Source organism: Petaurus breviceps, unplaced genomic scaffold (genome assembly GCF_028583685.1).
Source record: "Petaurus breviceps papuanus isolate PSGF00001 unplaced genomic scaffold, PetGlider_PUasm1.0 76, whole genome shotgun sequence".
Lineage (NCBI taxonomy): Eukaryota > Metazoa > Chordata > Mammalia > Diprotodontia > Petauridae > Petaurus > Petaurus breviceps.
This window is the reverse complement of record NW_027186473.1, coordinates 22,173,762-22,198,645: the sequence shown is the minus strand read 5'-3', so window position 1 is coordinate 22,198,645 and position 24,884 is coordinate 22,173,762. Positions and strand designations below refer to the sequence as shown.

At 36.0% G+C, this 24,884-nt stretch overlaps 1 non-coding gene and 1 pseudogene across 1 annotated transcript; both read left to right on the top strand.

Annotated features, from left to right (window-relative positions):
• The first annotated feature begins 17,296 nt into the window (after positions 1-17,296).
• On the top strand, positions 17,297-18,022 carry LOC138175043 (high mobility group protein B1 pseudogene; annotated as a pseudogene).
• Positions 18,023-22,636: 4,614 nt separating this feature from the next.
• LOC138175228 (U6atac minor spliceosomal RNA) lies at positions 22,637-22,765 on the top strand. Its single transcript, XR_011171946.1, has one exon. It is a non-coding gene; the product is annotated as a U6atac minor spliceosomal RNA (small nuclear RNA).
• Positions 22,766-24,884: the final 2,119 nt, after the last annotated feature.

Genomic DNA, 24,884 nt, shown 5'->3' with positions numbered 1-24,884 from the left:
TATCATCTATTTGGGGAAAATATGGTCATTCAGTGGAATAGAGGAATTTCAAGCATTCTTGCTGAAAAAAAAAAACAGGGTTGAATAAAAAATTTGACATTCAGATACAAGAAGCAATAGAAGCATGAGAAGGGAAACAGGGAAAAGAAATCATAAGGAACTTATCAGAGTTGAACTATTAACATTCCTACATGGAAAAACAATAATTGTAAGTGATGAAACTTTTCTCAGTACGAAAATAGTTGAAGGGAATATATATATATATATATATGGGCATATAGATCCATATGTGGATGTGCACATATGTATACAAGTATCCGTAGACAGAGTGCACAGGACCAATTTAATATGATATTTAAAAGGTGAAATAAAGAGGTGAGAGAGGAATATAATGAGAAGAGATGGGGAGAGACAGAATAGGGTAAATTATCTCATTCAGAAGAGGTGAGGGAAAATGGCTACAATGGAGAGTAAGAAGGCAAAAGGTCAAACTTTTCTCATTAAATTTGGCTCAGGGAGGGAATGAAATACACAATAAATAGGGTATCTCACCCTTCAGGAGCACAGGGGAGAAGGGTATGAGAGGGGGGATGATGGAAGGTAGGGCAGGCTGGAGGGGATGGAAGTTGGAAGCACCCACTTTTGTAAAGGGTCGGGATCAAAGTAGAGAATAGAACAAGTGGGAAGTGGGATAGGAGGGAGGGAAATATAGTCAACCTTTTACAATGTATCTACTATGTTAATGTTTTGTATTAGCTACACATGTAAAACCTATACTGAATTGCTTATCTTCCCAGTAAGGGTGGGTGACAAGGGATGATGGGAATGAATCTGGAATTCAAAGTTTTAAAATCAAATGTTATACACACACACACACACTCTTATTAATACTATTTTACATGTAATTGGGGAATAAGATATACAGGCACTGGGACATAGAGATCCATCTTGCCTTACTGGAAAAGTCAAAGAGGGTATGGGAGAAGATATGGGAGAGACCAGATTGGAGTAGGGGATGTCCAGTGGGACTGCTATTTTGGAGCAGTGGGTAGGGGAAAAACGGGGACAAAATTTGTAACTCAAAATCTGCCGGGAATGAATGATGTAAATCAGAAATTAATAACGCATTTTAAAAGTAAAAAAGAGCTGAAAAGAACGTTTTACTTTCAAATACAAGGAGCAAGAGTAGCATGAGAAGGTAAGTACGAAAAAGAAATAATAAGGAACTTATTAAAGTTGAATTATTTACATTCCTCCATGGAAAAATGATAAGTATAGCTCATGAGACTTTTTATAGTATGAGGATAGTTGAAGGGAATATATATATATATACACACATATATGTATGCATAGAGGGTATATGTGTGTATAAATATATATATATATATATGTGAGTGTGTGTATATGATTCATACACAGAGGACACAGGATCAATTCAATAGGAAGGGATGATATATGAAAAATAAAATGAAGAGGTGAGAGAGGAATAAAATCGGAGGAGATGGAAAGAGATAGTATCAGTTAAATTATCTCTTATAAAAGAGGCAAGAGAAAACAGTTATAATAGAGGGGAAGAGCAGGAAGGTGGAAGGGACTGAGTCAACCTTACTCTTATTGCATTTGGCTTAAGGAGGGAATAACATACTCAATTGGGTATCTTACCCTACAGGAAAGTAGTAGGGAAGGGGCTAAGAGGGGGATGAAAGAAGGGAGGGCAGAGTGGGTTAGAGGGTGGTTACAAGCAAATACTTTTGAAAAGGGACACTATCAAAGAAGAAAATAGAATAAATGGGGGGAGGAACTGGATGAAGGGAATTATACTTAGTCTTTCACAATATAACTACTTTGGAAACCTTTTTTCACAACTACACATGTACAACCCATATTGAATTGCTTGTCTTCCTAGTGGGGGTGGTTGAGTAGGTAATCAGGGAAAGAATCTGGAAACCAAAATTTTGAAAACAAATGTTAAAAAAATGTTTTGTTTTGTTTTTTTGCATGCAACTGGGAAATACGATGTATAGGCACTTAGGTATGTAAATCCATCTTGCCCTACTAGCAAATTAGGGCGATATGGGGGGAGATATAAGAGAGAACACATTGGGGGAAGGAATATTCTATATGCATAGTGTCTTGGAGTGGGGTGGGGTAGGGGAAATATGGGGAGAAAATTTGTAACTCAAAATCCTGTGGAGATGAATTTTGAAAACTAAAAATTAATAAATGAAGGTTAAAAAGTGAAGGGAGGGAGATTCTGGGAATTACAAAGCCACTTTCTGCAAAACTTTCCTTTAGTACATGGAAAAGTGTGTGTGGGGGAACCTATTATCAATTCAGGCTTTTAAAATTGCATAAAAGTAAATTGTATCTTTCTTACAAAAATAAGACTTAACATCTTCATGAGATATGGACCAGCCAAAAAGAGGTCTCTCTAAGTCATAATTCAAGTATTATGGAAGCATAATATTCAAGATAATAAAAACCTTCTTACTTAAAAATATTGTTTACAAAGAGAAAATTCCATCTTTTCAACACACAAGGGTTTCTAGTTATGAAACATCCTGTCTCCAAAGAATCAGTATTGCGTGTGACTCAGAAAGCAATGGAGTGATGCATCATCAACTTTAATAGGATATAGCATAATACCAATAATCACCTGCATGAAAAAAGCAGGATTCATGGTATACATAACTTGAAACTGAGATGAATCAAGTATATACAATTAAAAAGTGGTGGGTTTTTTTGGTTTGTTTGTTTGTGTTTTTTTTGTGCAAAAACAAACAATGCATCCTAAAGTGGAATGGAAATGAGGTAATAGTGAAAAAAATACCTTTTAACCCAGTGGCTCTGGTGAAGATCTCATTTCATAGAAACATAGTAATCTGATTGAAATTTATAAAAATAAGATACATTCTTGAATCAATAAAGAGTTAAACGAGATAAACAGAAATTTTCTCTGGGAAAGAAATCCAAATAATCTTGATATAAAATGTTCTAAGGAAATATTAAAGAAATATAAATTTTTGCACCTTTAATATTCTATTCCACACTCATCAGTTTGGCAAAGTTAATTTAAAAAAAGGAAATGAAATGTTGTAGGGGCAATGGGAAAACAGTAATATTAATGCTTTCTTTGTAAACCTGTAAGATGGTTCAGATATTCTGCAAAGCAATTTGGAATGAAGCACCAAAAAGTTATTAAGTTGTCCATAATCTCTGACTTAGTGATACCAGTTACACTAGGAATTTTTCCCCCTAAAGAAGTCACAAAAGTAACTCTTCCCCTATGCATCCATATTTATAGAAGCTTTTTGGGGTAGCAAAGAATATAATTTTGCAAGAATGTATTATAAGGAATTATAAAGGAGACCCTTTCATGCAGCCAGTACAGTTTTCCTTACCTTTCCATTTTGAGATTTCTTTCTTCATTCACAGTTCAGTTCAGGATCCAGCTCCTGTCAGATTTTATCTTCTGACTGCACCAACTCCATTACTAATGTTTCACCCTTCCTTTTACTTTGTTTTACACACACACTCACACACACATGTGCACACACAGGCACACACATCATATATGCACAATCATACATATATATGCATACACATGTGCGTGCGTGTGTGTGTGTGTATACATATACACACACACACATATGGATGCATACCCAGAGAAGTTCTCAACATTTCTGCGTTAAATTTTGCTACTTCAAGCTTTCACGTTATTTTATTTATTAGTAACCTTACTTTAACTTTTGCAATGGAAGCCATGACATTTGTGGTTTTACATAGTAGAGAAACAAAATGAAAGTTACCATGCTAACAAGTTTGTAGAGTGGCTGGTATCCTAGGTGTTCTTTGGCCTTGTTTATCCTACTGTTGTAAATGTTGTACAGTAAGTAGCTCCTTGTGCATTTATCACATATCTTTACGGTTTGCCTTTAAAACACAAATTTCTTATCACAATTACTCCCTCAAATAATAATGCAAATACTTTGGGTCTAAGTCCAAGCATTCACAGTCACTGATATTGTATAGAGGGAAAATAAAGGTTAGAAAAACTTCACATCAGAATGTATGCCACCACTGTGGAGCTAATTTACCAGCTAGCTAGAGACATTGAAATGACTGATCCTGATGCTGGAGGAAGCCATCAGGGAGTCCAGGAACCCCAACAACCAGAGTCCCTGGAAAGCAGTCTGGAATGAATTAACAGATGCAAGCATTCTCTAACTCAAGGTGGCAAAGTTTTATTGTTACACTATACAGCGGGCAAGAGTTCTTAAGAGAACCTGCAAACTTATTCTGGTACAGTTAAAGTTTTTATAGAATATTCTATAGTAAAACCTGTGCCAAGTATGTTAACTAGGACATTCAGGGAAGGATTAGGGAGGAGTTAAGAAATGGTCAGTTCTTAAAGGAACATGCACTTTTAATATCTACTGTGCATGCTTATAGCCCAGAATTCACTAGTAAGCAACCCAACGTTTGTGTGTGTGTGTGTGTGTGTGTGTGTGTGTGTGTGTGTGTGTATGTGTGTGTGTGTTGGGCGGGGGAGAGTGGGGCTGCATGGAAGTGTGGTTTTAGGCTTGAAACATCACTAAGTCAGCTAGCAGTCAGGGCTGAACAAACTGCCACCCATTTAGTTCAATTTTGACAAAATGAATATTGGGAGTAGACATATATCCCAAGCCAACAAGGGATTCAGCATGTATATAATGAGCTAGGGAGTATACATATATCTGAATCTAGGACACATATGATGGTATGACCCAGTACACAGCTCCTACAACCAGTACACAGTTGGGTCAAGCTAATAAATTCTATAGGTGCAGCTGGATCAGCAAGAGAGACATGTATTTTGTTAGGGTATGCTTCCCTTGAGCTAGAGAGAAACTGTCTGAGACAGTGTTTGAGGTTAGGGAGAAATGTGATTTTGGAACTGGATATGATATTACAAACTGTGGTTCAAGCACAGGCACCCAAGCACCCCATCAATCCCATCAATTTTAGGCTCTAGGTTAAACATGGACTAACTTCTGCTATGCCACCATACTCTGAGTTTTGTAAGTATCTCAAAGGACACATAAATCTGCTGCCACTGACAGATTATTTCAAACTAATGTATCCGGCTCTCCAGCACCATCCACCAGTTATGAAAAACAGAATGTCAGAAGTTAGGTTGATACCTAGCCAGTCTCAGTGTCTTTCAATATCAGTAACTAATTTCCCAGCAATCTCTCCCTTGGTTTTAAGGGGTGGCCAAGATAAAGAGATTTACAGCAGTATAGTACATCATACTGTTCCTTAACATTGCCATATAATACAGTGGAAAGAAAGGTTTGGGTTAAAAATGTTTCAGTTTCAATATTTTTTTTTGTTGTATAGTATTCATGGAACTATCGATTGTATGTTAGGAAAAGTGAATATTGTCCAAAGTCAATTTTGCTGAGATATTAGCACAAAAGTTTACAAAATTCTAGGGAATTACTAGCAAGAAAATGTTTTACATGTTACCAATTTTATTTTGTGTACTACATTTTATGGGTTATTTCATTGTTGTTGTGTTAGGAAAAGTGCATTTATCAGAGTCAATGTTTTGTTGTGAAGAACTGTTTGCAGAAACATGCATTTTCAAATATCTCTAGTGAAATATTACAGTTCTGGGTGGTTGTGGGAACCTAAAGAATTATTTCCTATAAATTGAATGTATAAACATTCATTATTTTTTGACCTTTTGAACCAATTTTCTAGAAATGTTTTCTTCATGAAAGTTGAGGATTAACTGTACTATTTTGTAGTATGCATATATTCATGTATGCATACTTACACATGCAGTGTCTCTATACATGTATATCATATGTAGGCACCTTCATATTATATATAACATTACATAGAAGATATCTATATCTACAAATATATGTACATATGTATACACATATGTGAGTATATAATTATTACTTATTTGTGAATGTATTGTTTCCCCTTAAATATAATCTAAATTCACACAAGGTAGGGATTATTTCATTTTTCTATTTTATCCACAGTAGACATCTAATAAATAATGTTTATTGAACAACCCACTACTCTTTCTGTCATTTTCATTCCAGATTTTCCTGAGTTATTTTTCTAGCAAGATAACCTAATTTCATCCAAAGCAAATCTATTTGATTATTTTAATAAACCAGTTATCTATTATACTTGGTATAGCAGTAGAAACGCTCACATTGTAAGATCTCATTTTCATTTCACTGCCTTTTTTTACTGACATGGTTACATTATAACTTATGGGATCTAGGAAGCAAGCTAATAATTTATCTGTATCTCTGTAAGTTGAAGCACAATGTTGGGAAGGTCTCCGCTTAAGGCTATTCTGTATTATATCCAGATATAACTTTGATAAAATTGACATTCTAGCTTCTTAAGTTAAAAATTTATATGACACGACCATATCCAATTTGCAGATAAGACATTATAATAGAAATGGAACTTTGCATACAATACTACAGCTTCAGGCTTTAAGGAAAAGAATAGCACTTATTGGCTTTCTCATATCTTTAGGGACTGATTACTACATATGAGCCTGATTGCGTTCCTTCTGTGACATGCTAAAGATTTTCACCACTAAACTAGGGGAGGCAACAAAGCCGTTTTGTCTTTGTTTTCAAAAAAGCCTTCAAGGACAAGAAAAAGCTAGCAAGTCTTTTGTTCTTCCTCTGACAAATGTATCAAATGGATGCTGAGAAGAAATTTTGCTTCTAGATGAATAATGTTCTGTATTGATGTTGGTAGCTGTTTCAGCCTCAGGTTTCTGGGTAGCTAATTTCAAGATTTTCAAGTAACTAAATGTTGAAGTTTGATAAACAAACACTTTCTGAACATTTTCATTTCTGTTACTAATTTTTGCATCTACACTTAATGTTTTCTTGTTGTTCACTGAAATTACCAGAGGCAACTTCAAGAGTTGAGTTTTTTTGGTCTCTTCACAATTCATTTTTTCATACCTTTAACTTTAATAAATATATCTTTGATGATCTTCATCCTTATTTTTTACTTATTGTTTATCTGCTATTTACATTTAACTCTCTAAATATGACACTATGAAATGATAACATTGTAAATTGATAATCAAAAGAAATGAATTCAATTCCAATTTTCCACACATTAGTTATTCAATTGTGGGTATGTCACTAAATCTCAGACCTTTAGGTTCCTGGTCTGAAAAATGATGATAATGATATCTGTATATCCTACCACTTTGACTTGTTGTGACACTAAAATGAGATATTGTAGGAAAAATACTTTGTAAACCTATATGCTATGTATGCCAAGAATTAAGTGTTAATAGTAATTTCCTGCAATCATAATAACTTCAAATAACTGTAGCATATTTTTAATAAACAATGAACCACAAATTATCTTGGAGTATGGATTTGAAACTAATAAGAAAGATATTACGTCCAATCCCATGTCCTCTCTTTTATAGCTGAAGAAATGGACACTGAGACACTACGTGACTTGCTTAAGGTCACCTAGGAATAACCCAGGGAAAACAATAACCTCAACAACAACACCATAATTTAGATTAAACTATTCTGATTTCAAAACCAGGACTCTTATTACTTGTCATCTACAATCTTTACTGAATATTTGTTTTCTGTTCTTTTTGTAATATAAGTATTTTAACTACCCTCTCCCCCAATATGCTCTCCCTTCTATCATCTCCCCTCTTATTCCCTATCCCCCTATTTTCCTGTAGGGTAAGATACCCAATTAAGTTTGTATGTTATTCCCTCCTTAAGCCAAATTTACCCTAATCTATCTCTCCTTTTCACCTTCTCCCAATAAATTCCTCTCTCACCTCTTAATTCTATTTTTTACATCATTCCTTCATATTCAACTCATCCTGTGCCCTCTGTCTAGATATACACGTACATACATATGCACACACTCACATATATATATTTATATACACATACACCCTCCTATACATATATATCTGTATACATACACACATATTCCCTTCAACTATCCTCATAACAAGAAAAGTCTTCTGAGTTACAATTATAATTTTTCCATGTAGGAATATAAGTAGTTCAACTTTAATAAGTTCCTTAAGATTTATTTTTCCTGTTTACTTCTCATGTTTCTCTTGCTTCTTGTATTTGAAAGTCAAATTTTCTGTTCAGTTCTGATTTTTTTTTCATCAAGAATGATTGAAAATCCTCTATTTTATTGAATGATCATATTTTCCTCAGTATAATTATACTCGGTTTTGCTGGGTAGCTTATTCTGGGTTTTAATTCTAGCTCCTTTGACCTCCAGTATATCATATTCCAAGCCCTTTGATGCCACAGTGTAGATGCTGCTAGGTCATTCATTATCCTGATTGTGTTTCCACAATACTCAAATTGTTTCTTCCTGACAGCTTGCAGTATTTGCTCCATGACCTGGGAACTCTAGAATTTGGCTATATTATTCCTTAGAGTTTTCTTTTGGGGATATTTTTCAAGAGGTGATTGGTGAATTCTTTCAATTTCTATTTTGCCCTCTAGTTCTAAAATATCAGGGCAATTTTGCTCATTAATTTTTTGAAAGATGGTGTCTATGATCTTTTTCTATCATGACTTTCAGGTAGTCCAATAATTTGGAAATGATCTCTCTTGGATCTGTTTTCCAGGTCAGTGGTTTTTCCAAAGAGATATTCCACATTGCCTTCTATTTTTTTCATTTCTTTGGATCTGATTTATAGTATCTTGATTTCTCATAAATTCATTAGCTTCTAAATCCTCCAATCTAATTTTGAAGGAATGATTCTCTTCAGTGAGTTTTTGAAATTCCTTTTCCATCTGACCAATTTGTTTTTAAAGCATTTTTCTCCTCGTTGGATTTTTGAACATCTTATGCCATTTGAGTTAGTCTATTTTTTAAGGTGTTATTTTCTTCAGTGTATTTTTGGGTCTCTTTTAGCAGGTTGTTGACGCACTTTTCCTGATTTTCTTGCATCATTCTCATTTCTCTTCCCAATTTTTCCTCTACTTCTCTTACTTGATTTTTTAAAATCATTCTTCAGCTCCTCCATATCCTTTTTTTTAAAAAAAATTTTTAAGTGATTGGGGTTAAATAACTTGCTCAAGGTTACACGACCAGTTTTTTTCTGGGTGTGGTGCTAAGTATCTGAGCCCAGATTCTATCCCCAGGTCATCCCAACACTGGGGCCAGTGCTCTTACTCTCTGAACCACCTGGATGCCCCTCCTCTATGTCCTTTAACCACTTCAAGTTTTTTCTTGGATGTTTCTGATGCAGGAGTTCTGACTTTGCTGTCTTCCTCCTGCTCCATGCCTTGATCCTTTTTGTCTCCAAAAAAAGGATTCAATGGTCTTTTTGTTTTTCCTGTGATTGCTCATATTGCCAGTCAATTACTTGACTTTTGAGCTCTTTGCCATGGTAGGATGCTGCTTCCATAATGGAGAAAGCTTTATCCCAAATTGCTGGGGTTTTTGCAGCTGCTGGACGTATTAGGAGTACACCCTGTCTCCAGCCCCCACAAACTCTGGCCACACACCCCAGAACCACCACTCAAGACAGTGATATAGATTCAAGCAGTTCAAAGCAAGAGCTATTACCCTCAGAATGGCTGATTGGTCCCTTGAGTATCTGCAGCCCAGGAGCTCCTGAGGCATCCATATGGTACAGCCACTGTGCCTCTGCTGCTTCTGTTCCGAGGGGCCAGGACTGGACCACAATCTTCCATCTTCCCCTGTTCCAACAGAGTTCCACATTGACATTTTACTATTTGGCATTTATGGGTTGAGAAATCTGGAGACCACCACAGCTGCTTGTGAACACCCTCCTGAAGTCTGCTCCAGCCACCACTGTTTGGGACTGCCCTGGTTCCAGAACCATGGGTCAGAAGGGACTGTCCTTGGCTCCCAGCTCAGTGTGATAGACCTTTCCTGTTGGCCTTCCAGGCTGCCTTCAGTGGGAGATTTGTTTCTCTCTTTCACTTTGTGGGTTCTGTAGCTCTAAAGTTTGTTTAGAGTCATTTTTACATGTATTGGAAGTGATTGGAGGGGGAGCTCATGCCAAGTTTGTGATTCTACTCCACCATTTTGGCTGCCAATACAGGTATTTTAAACAAGGATTAAGTTACATAGCAAAGATACCCAAACACCTTTGCAGAATAATAACAACAACTGTATTTTCTATTAATTACTCTGTACATTTAACTCAAAAAGAATACTTTGGAAGACCTGCTAGTGAGTAATCCAGGGGTCTGTTTTCTCTTAGGGTTAGAACTAATAATATTTGGCCTACTTTGATGTAATTTCTAAAACCGACCCCAACCCCTATCCTAAGAATTATAAACAAATAATTTTATCCTCCTGGTATTACAATAAGAGATAAAATAAGACAATACAGTTGATTCATATAAAATTTTCTTCCATTGCCTTATTTTTGACACGTCTGGTAGCTGTCCTGTTGTTTATTATTAGTTAATGGATTGTTTCTTCACTGCCTTAATGCAAATTTGGAAAGGTTAATGAATAGCTTCCTCTTACCTAGTTAGTCTACTAGTAATGAGGGCAGAGTTTTCTTGTAGCATAAAAAATTTCATGATTATTTCAAAAATTTTCTCTAAGAACTTAATAGTAAGGAAACACCGCTCATTTCTGTTTTATGTGAATAAAATTAATATCTATGGAAATATAGATTTTAATGAACATATACTCCACTGAAACATAAAACGAAAGGAGGCATGTGCTGAGGCCATTTGAGTTTTTACGCATTTATCAATAAGAGAGAGTGATAACAAGTACAGCTTAGTCTGCTATCTTGACTCATGAAAGACCGAGTTTTTCCTTCCTGAAGGCTTTTGAGAGAGGAAGACTTATGGGCTGCTGGAATGGAGAGAAAGAAGTGGATTTATCTCTGTCCAGGTCACTACATGTCTATGAGCACACAATCCCTTCTTTTTCTTTTGTATTTCTTCTTTCCTAATTTTAGGTAAATAAATATTATGAGATAGAAACTCCTAGAAGACAAGTGCTATTAGGTGACCAATCAGAACATCAGAGGAGTCTCCCACTGACAAATGGGCTTAGTAGCTGAATCTTCCACAATGGCTTATAACAGAGAAAAAAAAAACCTGTAGATGCACGATGAAAGATATTCCTTTACGATAGTAGCAGAATCAGGGATTGTGATCACTAAAGATGTGGAGAAATAGTCTTTATGGACCCTAAAAAAAAGGCATGGGGATGGAGTAAAGAAAGTGGTGACTTCCTCAGGGCTCCAACTTCTACCTCCTCCAATTCATGTAAAAGATTATTCTGAATAAATTTTGCAGCTACAGAACCCAGAAAACAACTCAGAGAAGCTAACCATCCCCTGACGACAGCTTGGCAGGCCAGCAGGAAACAGGCAGCTCAGCATGTTGGGAGCTGAGCCCAGCCAAGTGCAAGCATGAGGTTTTAGCCTCAAAGTGGCCACAACCAGCTACTGATGGGAGGGACTTCAGATCACCAGCAACTATGGCAGTTTCCAGAATTATCGACCCATAAATGCTAAGGTCAAAATTAGAGGTCAGTGCAGTGTGGGCTTTGGGAATTGCGAGTTCTGCAGTGTTGTCAGGCCTTTACTCACTAGAGGGAGAAGTGATTGAGGTTCAGTGGCCATGCAGCTACTGCCACGTAGCTGCTTCAGAGCTCCTGGCCTGCAGATTGTAGGGGCACCAACATACCATTCTCGGAGGGTAATCACTCTTGCTTTAACCTGCTAGGATCTTGATTGTGATCTAGTGTGGAGGTCCTGGGGTGTGTGAACAATTTGCCAGGGAGTGGGGAGGCTTCTGAGAATGCTCCAGTAGCTAAGGAAACACCAGCAATTGGGACAAAGCTCCCCCCTTTGGAAACAGAGTTCTACTGTGGCAAAATGCTCAAAAGTCAAGTAATTGAATGGCAACGTGAGCAAACAAGTGAAGCAAAGCAAGCCGAGCAATCCAATTTTACACTCCTATTTTGGGGACAAAAAGGATCAAAGCATGGAACAGGAGGAAGACAACAAAGTCAGAACACCTGCAACAAAAAAATTCCAAGAAAAATAAGAATTGATTACAGGCCATAGAGGAGCTTAAGAAGGATTTTGAAAATCAAATAAGAGAAGTGGAGGAAAAATTGGGAAGGGAAATGAAAATTATGAAAGAAAATTATGAAATGAGAGTCAACAACCTGAATGAAGAAAATTATACCCTAAACATTAGACTAATGCAAATTGCAAAAGAGGCTCAAAAAGCCAATGAGGAGAAGAATGCCTTAAAAAGTCAAATTTGCCAGATGAAAAAAGAATCTCAAAAGCTCAGTGAATAGAATCATTCCTTCAGAATTATATTGGAGCAAGTGGAAGCTAGTAACTTCATGAGAAATCAAGATACTATGAAACGATCCAAACAAATGAAAAAAATAGAAGGCAATGTGAAATATCTCATTAGAAAAAAACATGAAAATAGATACAGGAGAGATAAATTAAAAAGTATTGGACTACCTAAAGCCATTATCAAAAAAAATTTAAAAGAAAGAAAGTAGAAATCATTCTCCAAGAAATTCTCAGGGGAAATTGCCCTGATGTTTTAGAACCAGAGGGCAAAATAGAGGTTGAAAGAATCCATCAGTCACCTCATGAAAAAGATCCCAATAAGAAAATTCCTAGGAATATTACAGCCAGGATTTCGAATTCACAGATAAAGGAGAGAATATTACAAGCAGCCAGGAAGAAACACTTTGAATAATGCAGAAAAACAATCAGGATAACACAGGATCTGGCAGCTTCTATGCTGAGGGCTTGAAGAGACTGGAACATGATATTCTGGAGGTTAAAAGAGCTGGGATTAAAACCAAGAATCACCTACTCAACAAAGCTGAGTATCATGTTTCAGGGGAAAATATGGTCATTCAGTGGAATAGAGGACTTTCATGCATTTTTGAATGAAAATACCAGAGTTGAAAATTTGACATTCATATACAAGAAGAAGGAGAAGTATGAGAAGCTAAACAGGGAAAGGAAATCACAAGGGATTTATCAGAGTTGAAGTACTTCATTCTTGCATGGAAAAATGATAATTATAAGTGATGAAATGTTTCTGTGTATGAGAAAAATTGAAGGGAATAGAAATGTATGTATATGTATGTATATATGTATATGCATACATATATGTGTGTGTAGTATACACATATATGTCTATATAGGAGGGTATATGGACATTTGAATAATTATGTGAATTTGTGTACATTATATATATATATATGTGTGTGTGTGTGTGTGTGTGTGTGTGTGTACAGGTATACATAGATAGATGTTACAGGACCACTTGAATGGGAATGGATGATACTTAAAAGGTGAAATTAAGAGGTAAGAGAGGAATATAATAAAAGAGGAAGAGAGAGAGAATGGGGTAAATTATCTCATATAGAAGATGCAAGGGAAAACTATTACAACTGAGGAGAGTGACAGGACGGCTAAAGGGAATGAGTCTATTTTATTCTCAATGGGAGGGGATGACATAGACACTAAATAAGGTATCTCACCCTATAGGAGAGTAGGCGGGAAAGGGATGACAGGGGGTACGATGGACGGTAGGGCAAGCTGCGGGGGAAGAAAGTTGGAAGCACCCACTTTTTTAAAGTGACAGGATCAAAGTACAGAATAGAACAAGTGGGAGTGGGATGGGATGGAGGGGAATGTAATCAGTCTTTCACAATATGTCCACTATGGAAATGTTTTGTATAGCTACACATTACAACCTAGTTTGCATTGTTTATCTTCCCAGTAAGGGGTGGTGATGTGGGAGGTAGGGAAAGAATCTGGAATTCAAAAGTTTAAAATAAATTGTTAAAAATATATTATTATCATTATTATTATTTTACATGTAACTAGGAAATAAGATATACAGGCACTGAGGCATAGAGATCCACTATACACTACTGGAAAGTCGGAGGGTGGACAGGGGAAGATATAGGAGAGAACAGCTTGGGGGTGGGGATATTCAGTGGGTTTGCTGTTTTGGGGTTGTGGGTAGGGTAAAATGGGGGGGGAAATGTGTAACTCAATATCATGTGGAAATGAATGATATAAACTAAAAAAATAAAAATAAAATAAACTACAATGTACCTAAACAGAGATTTACACCAAATGGAAACCCACACAGGATTCCAGAAGGCAAAACACAATTTCAAAGTACAAGGATCAATAGATATCCAAGGTGCACATATTTTTGGTTTTGTTCTTTTTCTACATATGTGGCCAAGTCCCATCTAGTAAAGGTAACTAGATTGCAAAGCAGATAGTTCTTAACAAAGAGTAAAGAAAATCTAATTTACAATACAGTCTTTACCTTCAGACAGTTATGAGCTCTGTGACCCTACATAAGTCATTTAACCTCTGCCTGCCTTGCCTTCCTAATCTTGAAAAGGGGATAATAATAGTACATATCTCCCAAAATTGTGAGGATAAAATGCTTGTACTTTGTCTGTTTCTTTTGATGTTACTTTGTCAGATTTGTCTGTTGATACAGGATGTTGCTGTTGTTACAGAAGCCCTGGGAAATTACTGCTGGTCGAGAGGCCCTGACAGAAGATTTTCTTGTTGTATGTTTACATAAGTCCTGGAGGAGGGTCTTATTGATCTTTTCAGAGGTCCTTGGATGATACTGTTGATTTGTCAGACCTTGTTTTTGGGTTTGTGTTGATTTCACAAATAGAAAGTGAATTGGTGATGGTGCTGGCAATGTGCATAAATGTTATTGTGACTATGTTAAACTTTGTCTTCCCAGGAACAGAAACTGTGAAGGACTCTAGGTGTACTAGACACTGTGAGTTTCAATATGGAATTGGAATGGGAACTGGACAAAGAACTGGATGAAGAACTGCACAAGGAGCCAGACAAGGAACTGACAGCTGCCTGCCCTTGAATCCAGGTAGCATTTGGGCAAGAGTTGGGACCATGGAAGAGGAACCATGGAAGCTGAGATCCAGCCTCAAGTCAAGATGAAAAGACCTCTCCTTGGGTTTTTAAAGCAAACTGAGAATATCATGACTTACTGTGGCCTAGGGGTGGGAAGACTTTGTACTCTGTATCCTGTACTCTTCAGGATGATTGAATTAAAGATGATTGCAAAGTAATCTCCAATTAGGAAGTAAGAAGGCTTTTTGACTGAGAGATTAAGACAATGTGACCGAGGGGTGGAGAACTCTGACTTTTGCATTTTGTGCCCATTACTGTGTCTTGGCTCCTTTAGGATGATTGAGTTAAAGACTTACTGGATGATTGTACTTTGTCTGCCTCCTTAAGGATGACTGAGTTAAGTTCTAACTGAATGATATCTTTTGCTTAAAACTACGTGACCACTTTGGTGATAAGTTGTTATGTCATACCATTGTGAATTCTGTACTTGACTTCTGTGAATGTTTTGCTCTAGTCTACTGCTGAATAGAGAGTTTACTATACTATGTAATCAGATTCTTGATGCTCTTCACAGCAGCAATCCTCTAGAAAGCTGCTCCTGCTTGGCTTTACAATGTTTGAGCCTATTTACCTCAGTTACATTATATTTATGTGCACTTGTGCACACAAGGAAGAATATGTCCCAGATTTAGGGAATTGTTTTGCTATTTCTATCCTTATACCATACGTTTTCAGCAAATACTTCTTCTGGAAAAGCTAATTTACATACAATACTTGATTGATATTTGGGAATACACTGGATGGGAGCTGGTGTGAGTAATAATATGGAAACCCCAAATCTGCTGGGTGACCCCTATAATACCATGTATATAATTACTATTATTCCACTTGGAATCTAACATAACAGACCAATGTGAGTGAGAAATTGGTTTCAGTGGGGTTATTATAACATTTGGATACTACTTTACCATGATTTTAAAATAATACTTTCTTTGAGTTCAGTGTCAAATATTGCCAATTGATAAATCTACATCCTCAAACTCTTTTTAATTATGAACTGCTTTTTTCTTTCCAAATTGAAAAGTTTAGCTGCAAAAGTTGGAGTCAAAATCACTATGACTGTGCGACTTCTCAATTAGAAATCAGTATGGGATTAGTGGAGATAGCGATCAATCTGAAGTCTGAGATTTTATGACTATCTCTGTGACTTTGGGGAAATCATTTACCCAATTAGACTGGGGGAACTTAAGAGTAATGATTATTTGGCCTTTATTTGTGCTTATAGTATAGAGATACTGTAGTACATAGTATGTGCTTCACAAATGATTATTGTCTATTAACTATTTATACTCTCTGGGTCTCACCTTCTTTATCTATGTTAAAATGGAGCTGGACTAAATAGCCTCTGAAGACCCTTCCAGTTCTAGATCAAAACACCATGATAAATTTTATGACTATATTTCCCTTAGGAAAGTAGAACTTGGAAAATGAAAGAAATGTGGGAGCATTTACTGGCTCTTTCTGAATCTTTTTCTTGGATTTGTCTCTCAAAATTCAGTTTGATGCAGTTTATGTCTGCCATTTCCTTGGGTTCTGCTAAAGCTCTCTCCTATCCCTATCTCTCAAGTTCAAACAATTTCTAAGTGAAATTACTTAAAGGACTTGATGAAGGAGTACCTTATTTTTGTTTTATTTTTCCTTTTAAGCCTTATAAAAACATTCAAAATGTTTAATTCAGTATAATGACATTAAATAATTTTCTCTATTATTTGAATTCAGACCATGGCAATGCTTATTTCTTAGAAATATAGCTATTTCACAAATAAGAAAGACTTCAATATCAACTTTTCTAGACAGTCACACTTTCAGTAATGACCTATACTGACATCTCATCATGGTTACTTTATTTGACATCATGATTCTAATTAAAACAAAAGTCTGCATTCAGGATTTATTGGAAATTGATACTCAGGAAGTTAGTACAAACAAAACTATTACATGGTTCAGCAATCTTACAAAAAAAAAGAAAGTTTATTACACTGTGATATGGTAATATCATGGTAATATAGACAGAAGTTCACCCCTGTGGATGTGAAAAACTCATCCAGATCCAGGGGGATAGAGGAAAGGTGAGGAAAATCCATTCTCAAAACTAGGGTTGAACTGGGAAATTTTATACCTTAAAAATAGGCTTGATAAAGAAAAGTAATTGGTGAAAGATGTAGAAGGAGGCATTGTCAGCTTTTGATATAGTGGATAAATTTTCAGAGACACTTAGCAATACTAGGCTTAGATGGGACGAATTTCTCTGTTGAGATAAGAAATCAGAACTTGGTTTGAGAGGCTGCGTCTGGCTCGCGCTCTCACAGCCATTTGCAGTACATTGAGCTCCATAGAGACAGCGCTGGGGCATGTAAGAGCCGGACGGGCACTGGGCTACTCTGTGCGGCGCTGAGGGAAAGTAATCAAAATGGGCAAAGGTGATCCTAAGAAGCCGAGAGGGAAAATGTCTTCATATGCCTTCTTCGTGCAAACCTGCCGAGAGGAACACAAGAAGCAGCACCCAGATGCTTCTGTGAACTTCTCAGAATTTTCTAAAAAATGCTCAGAAAGGTGGAAGACAATGTCTGCTAAAGAGAAAGGGAAATTTGAGGACATGGCTAAAGCTGATAAGGTTCGTTATGAAAGAGAAATGAAAACCTACATACCACCTAAAGGAGAAACAAAAAAGAAGTTTAAGGATCCCAATGCACTGAAGAGGCCTCCTTCGACGTTTTTCTTATTCTGTTCTGAGTATCGTCCAAAAATCAAAGGGGAGCATCCTGGTCTTTCTATTGGAGATGTGGCAAAAAAAAATTGGGAGAAATTTGGAATAATACTGCTGCAGATGACAAGCAACCTTATGAAAAGAAGGCAGCTAAACTGAAGGAAAAGTATGGAAAGCATACCGGGCTAAAGGAAAACCTGATGTGGGTAAAAAGGGAGGAGTTGTCAAGGCTGAGAAGAGCAAGAAAAAGAAGGAGGAGGAGGAAGATGAAGAAGAAGATGATGATGACGAGGAATAAGTTGGTTCTAGAGCAGTTTTTTTTCTTGTCTATAAAGCAATTAACCCCCCTGTACACAACTCACTCCTTTTAAAGAAAAAAAAAATTGAAATGTAAGGCTGTGTAAGATTTGTTTTTACACTGTACAGTGTCTTTTTTTGTATAGTTAACACACTACCGAATGTGTCTTTAGATAGCCCTGTCCTTTAGTGGTATTTTCAATAGCCGCTAACCTTGCCTGGTACAGTATAGGGGTTGTAAATTGGCATGGAAATTTAAAGCAGGTTCTTGTTGGTGCACAGCACAAATTAGTTATATATGGGGATGTAGTTCATTTTCATCTTCAGTTGTCTTTGATGCAGCATATGAAATAATTGTTGTTCTGTTAACTGAATACCACTCTGTAATTGCAAAAAAAAAAAAAAGTTGCAGCTGTTTTTTTGACATTCTGAATGCTTCTAAGTAAATACAATTTTTTTTTTTTATTAAAAAAAGAAGAAGTTGAGGGGCGGCCAGGTGGCTCAGCGAGTAAAAGCACCGGCTCCAGTGTTGGGACGACCTGGAGATCGAATCCTGGGCTCAGACACTCAGTACCACACCCAGAAATAACGGGCCGTGTAACCTTGAGCAAGTTACTTAACCCCGATTGCTTAAAAAAAAAAAAAGAAAAGAAGTTGGTTTGAATTTACTATCTAAGGAAGCAGAAAAGGAGTGATTCATGGTCCACTGTAGTTAGTCAGAAGTTTTATTGAATCAGAAGTCATGAGCATTAATTAATTTACAGAGGGTTAAAATTGTTCAGAACAGTGGAAAGTAAAATAAAACTCTGTCATGGCCTACATGTTTAATGGTCATTAGGACTACTTAGTCTAAATGACTCCCTATTGGAGTTCTATCATTATAAATATAACATAAAATAATAAAAAAAATGTAATTATTACAATGAAGTAGGAGTGGTTTTGACTTTTCAACAACTATGGCTCACAGTTGTTTTTTTTTTTTATGAGCATTACCCTCATGGAAATGATTTGAATATGGAATGATAATATATTTGGCTATAGGTTAAGGGACAAACTACTTAAGTTTGGAGATTTCATCCCCAGAATCTTGACCATTGTATGATGGCTTTTTCTTAGCTACTTAATTTTTATATCTAATTAGGAACTGATTTCTAACCATCTAATAACAAACCAGTATTTACAAGTAGGAATAGTTATTTTTATGAATTTATTCCTTAGGAGCCCCTCTCTGCTAACACAATGGATGTTTCAGACAAGACTGCCAAAAATTCAAGGTACTTTGTGTGTTATAATTCAAATCAATAGGTGAAATATGTGATTATTCCTTTAAAAAATAGGGTAAAGTCAAAGTCTAAAAATTTTCTGGGCAAATAAATGATGGGAAAGTCCATATTCTGACCAGAATTTCCATTTGAGATAGTAGCTCTTTTTTGGAGGAAGAGTTGACTGTAATATTACTCTTTTAGCTTAAAGCTCCAGAGGCTTTTCTGCTGTACTTGTTTTAGAAAACACACAGTCTTCACAAACCCACAAAGAGGGGGCTTTCTGTTTCTGTTTATTTTGTCTGTAATGCAATTCTTTTCCTGAAAGAGAATTCCCATTCCATATTCCTATCTCTGTGGAACCTAGAGAAAATGAGATGTTTCAACTAAGTAGTATGTTCAGGTGTCACTCTGTCTTTTTCACATATCCATTTCTTTTTCACCTTAAATAGCAATTTTGTCAAGAGTTTCACTTATGGTCAAGGGGTCCATGTAACACCTTGTTTAATTTCAAATTGTAAAACTGGCCCAAGTCAACATCCATTTATAAACAGTTTTTTTTATTTGAATATATTTTTATCCTCACTAACACCATTTGATAGCATAATGACATAGTAGGTGCAAATATACACCAAAAAGCACTATTTTTAAAATGAATTCTTCTCCTAAGTGTAGCGTGTCAAGTTTGGGATCTTTATTGGATCCTATATTTTTCCATTTCTATGTGCTTATTGTTTTTTCTTTTAAACCAGAATATAATTATGAGAAATGGTTCATGGGCTTCCTTTTATTTTTACATTAGCAAGGGGATCTATTACACAAAAGGTTAATGACCATTGGTTCATTTGCTTCCTTTGCAGAAAATTGTCAAGGACTCTCTGGGTTTAGAGCTACCCAGTTTCTTACTCCCTATTTTCTTCTCCCCTTCAAAGAAGTGAGAGAGTGAAAGCCACATACAGAAACAAATGCTAAATTTGTTTAAATTTAAACAATGGATAAATCACATTGCTGGACTTTCAGATAGTTTATCAGGTCAGCTAAAAATTCTAGACTTTGATTTCATCAGTTTTTTAGGAATAACCCATATTATAGTTTTACTCTTTTTAGTCTTTGAGAAAATCCAGAATTATAAGTAGTCATTTTGAATGAAACAACTCTTCTGAAATAATTATTTTCATTTCCTTAATCACAATAACATCCTCATACATTTAAAATAAAAATAGAAATGTGAAAATTAGAGTTAAATAAACATTCAAATGACAATGTTTGTTGCACATATGAATCTGTAAATATTCTTGTTATATATTTGTGGCCAGGGATTCCTATCCCAAAAGTAGGGAACCCTATATTTATTCCTAGAAGATTGCTATCTTCATGGGCAATGTAGTTACCCCTATTGCTGAATCTGTTAAGTGTTGGAGTATTTTAGACATATACCACACCAATGATTTATTCACACTGTGACAGTAATGGAAACTGAAAGAGACACTATATAATTTTCATGACCACAAACTGAGAACAAGAATGCTTTTAAATAATTACTATAATAAAAATAGACTATGTTCACTTGAAGACATTAACCTGAGTTTCCAAAAAAAAAGTCTAGATTGGATTTTTTAGTTATAAATATACGTTGATTTCAGCATTTGGGATCATTAAAAAACCTCATTTGAATGTATTTTATTTACTTACCAAATTTCATTTTGAAACAAGAAAAATAAGATTTCCAAATGAAGTAATCAGAATCAAAGCTACTGTGACGGGATTTTTTTTTTTTTAGAGCAATTGGGGTTAAGTAACTTGCTCAAGGTTACACGGCCAGGTGTTTCTGGGTGGGTGCTAAGTGTCTGAGCCCGGATTCAATCCCAGATTATCCTGACACTGGGGCCAGTGGTCTTACTCACTGTGCTACCTGGCCGCCCGCTGCGACGGGATTTTTGAATCTTGAAATATAATCATTTGACATTTTAATTGAGAGTATAAAGTAAGTATATCAAATAATATGTATTCTTTCATTAAAAGTGATGACACTTTTATGATGCTATATTTTCAGAACATTCTATATTTTCATTTTTTGTATATGTATTTCTTTAAATTAAAATGTTTCATTGGGTTCCAATGCAATTCATTTCTGATATTTAAATGAAAATATGGTGGTGGTAGCAATTATATCTTATACTTAAAGTTCAAAACTTTTATGGAGCCTTCATTTTGTTTTGCTGTGTATATTTCATTCACCAGTGTAGAGGGCAACCCATCTTTTTCTTCTTAGCTTATTCATATCTATGTTCTACAATAAATCTTCCATAAAGAATATATGTAATGGGATGTAGGAATTTCTCTGGGCCTTAAATATGTATGTATGGATGATATTGAAATATTAGTATCCTTCAGTTTCCTTACATGTTTAGCCAAATCATTTTACAGTTATACATGTCCTTGATGGTATCTTTTATTCCATTTCTTTCATTTGAAAGGCAGTACTGTTTTGTTTTGTTGGCATATTTGCTGTTGCTATTGTTTGTCCTTCATTCTAGAAGAGGACCATGACATCAGGAAGGTGATGCCATGACATGCATGTGAATTGGATTTAAAGAAGGGAGGACTATGGAGTCATAAGCCTTGCTTTCTCCTCTGAGGCCATCTGGGGCCAGTGGAAAAATATAGATCAGGATGACTATAGATGATCCCATATGCAGTGGGAAACATTGACCTTGTAAAGCTAAGGTCTTTAACAGTTCTCAGTTTGACTGAGGTGATGCCCATTCAGTGATTAAGGCTACTTAAGAAATGAAGCAAAGAATGGACATTTTCACCTAGCTAAAAGAAAAATAGGTCTGGGAGGGGAAGACTTTCTGGGTTTCTGGTCAAAACAGAAACAATTATTATTTATATTCACTCTGAGCCAATCAGGCCCCAAACTATGATCAAGTGGGGCTTGGTCTAGGACCTACTGGGCAATCAATGAGAGCCATGTTGATCTGGATGTAAGATATATCCTTAAGAAAAGAAAATATAACCCACATACCCCAAGATATCCTGTGAGGTTTCAGTGATCAAACTTCACATTTCTTCCATCAGAGTATGCACAAGTAAGGATATGATATCCTATGGAGAGAGAAATAAAGACAGGAAGGAAGAGAAGAAGGGAGGAAGGAAGCAAAGAAAAAGAAAGAAGAAAGAGAGACAGAGACAGAGACAGAGAGAGAGAGAGAGAGAGAGAGAGAGAGAGAGAGAGAGAGAGAGAAACTCTGTTGCCCAAATGGCTAGTTCCAGTTGGTTCCACACTACTACTCACGGAAGTTGTTTATCCTTTGTTCTCAAAGAGAACTATGACATCAGTGGGGGGATGAGGAGGTACTGTGTGAAAGGAGAGAATGTTAGCACTCCCGTTGGTAAGACTGGAAGAGGTCCTACTGGCTCTTACAATATATATATGGTTAAGACATTGCTACCTACTCTGTGGCATCTAAACTTCTCTTATAAATATTATCTAAATCACCTTGGCAAGTCATGTAACCTATAAGTGCTCCTGGACAGTTCCCTAAGACTTTGAGTTATAGAATAGTTGCCAACCTATTGTAGATGGGGGTTTGTTTTTTTTTTTTTTAGTTTTGTGGTTGTTCTTGTTGTTTTGTTTCATTTAGTTTTAACTATATAAAATAAATCATAGACCTAAACAGATTATGTACATGTATGTGTATACATGTTCATATGCATGTGTATATGTATATGTACTGGGTATTTAAATATGTATGTGTAATAGAAATGTAAATTTAAGATGTTCCCTGCCCCTAGGCTTAAGTGCACTTAGAGCCTGTGGTGGGAGACTTGTTTTTCAGGAACACCCACCCCTTGGTGCTTTGTGATTGGGCAGTGGGTCAAGAGGGTTGTTACATTCTCTGAGTCAGGAGAAGGCTTTATAAACCCTGATGGGAGGCTTTGCTTTGGGGCTCACTTTGAGAAGTGTTTTATTTGACCAGACAAGACTCTTGGCAGCCGTTGAGAGCCCCCTGGCTTTGAAAAATTCAGATGTTGATGCTTCCCTCTTTGGTAAATGACTAGGTATAGATGTAACAGTCAAAAGAGTTAGAGGCCTGTCTTCTTGATCTGATTGTTTCTCTGCCTTTTTATAATTTCTGCTTGTAACCTCTGTATACTCTGACATTTGGGGTGCTGATCTTTTTCCCCTGAACAAGGTAAATGATATATTTGATTGATTAAAGTAAGAATGTTAACTCATTTTGAGTTGCTTTCCTTCAGAAAATCAGATCTAAGAACCTGTGTTGGTAGCCACCCTCGGAACGCTGGGGTGCTTGCTGCTACAGTATGTGTATATGTGAACAGTATGTACTCATGCATGCATATTCATGTGATATATATATATATATATGTATGTATGAAGATATGTGCGTATGTAGGTGTACACACATATAGTTTACATTTCATTCAATTTAACCCTTAGTGTGTAGTGCATTTCTTCTTTACTCATTGAAGTTGTCAAATTAATATTCTTAAATCAAAGTACAACTTTAACTATGTCAATCCACTGCTCAAAAAGCTTCACTGATTGTTATAAAATACAAACTTCTCTCTTCTTAATTTAAATCCCTATACAATTTGATTCCAGTCTGCCAAAAATTATTTCATATTTCTCCCCATTATATACTTAACATTCCAACCTAATTAGTCTACTCACTACTCTTCATATATAAGCATCTATCTTTCACTTCCATGCCTTTGCATAGGCATCCTGACTTGCCTAGAAGGTTATCAATCCTTATTTCAGTCTCTTTGTTCTTCTGACTTGATTTAATGTTCAACTGAAGTCCCACTGCCATCTTGAGGTCTTCCTGATACCTTCTTCCCCTAAACTTATACTATGTAAAATTGCACCAAGATTTTGGGGACACTCTGTGTCTGTATGCATGTTTGTGTTTATTTGTGTATGTATACATAAATGGACATGGTTATGTTTGCAGATAATTTACAAATGGGCCATCAAATCTTACATGTCATTATTAATCATATTAGTTTTTGTGAACACATTTCAGCATAAAAATGTCCATCTTTTGAATGGTTGTAACAATTGTATTCATTGCAAACATTCATAGGATTTTAGCATTTAAAATTCTTTAAAGGCAATTTAGTCCAATTCTCTCATTTTAGAGAGGAAAAAACTAAAAATCAAGGAGAAATGACTATCCCAATTAATACAGAGAATAAATTGCTGAGCCAATAAGTCCAATGAATCCTAATCCAGGTCATTCAATATTGATTATGGATTCCAAGTTCTTCATGGGTGCTTATGAAAGGATGCAAGATATAAGGAAGGCCTCAAACTTAGTGAGTAAATATTCTCTAACAGATCTATGAATTACAATTTCATGGAATGGGAAAACATGTCAGAACTGGGATCTGTAACAAAGGTAGGAGACAGGGAGAACACAAACAAAGCAGACAGCATGGAGGTAGAGCAGCTAGCCTAAGTGACAGAATGACATTTTTGCTTAAGAGAGCTTGTTTTGTTTGGAAGGCCTGACAGAGGGAAGGCTTAGGATTGTTGGTGCTCACTGCACTGGTTATGTGTACCAACTTCTCAGCT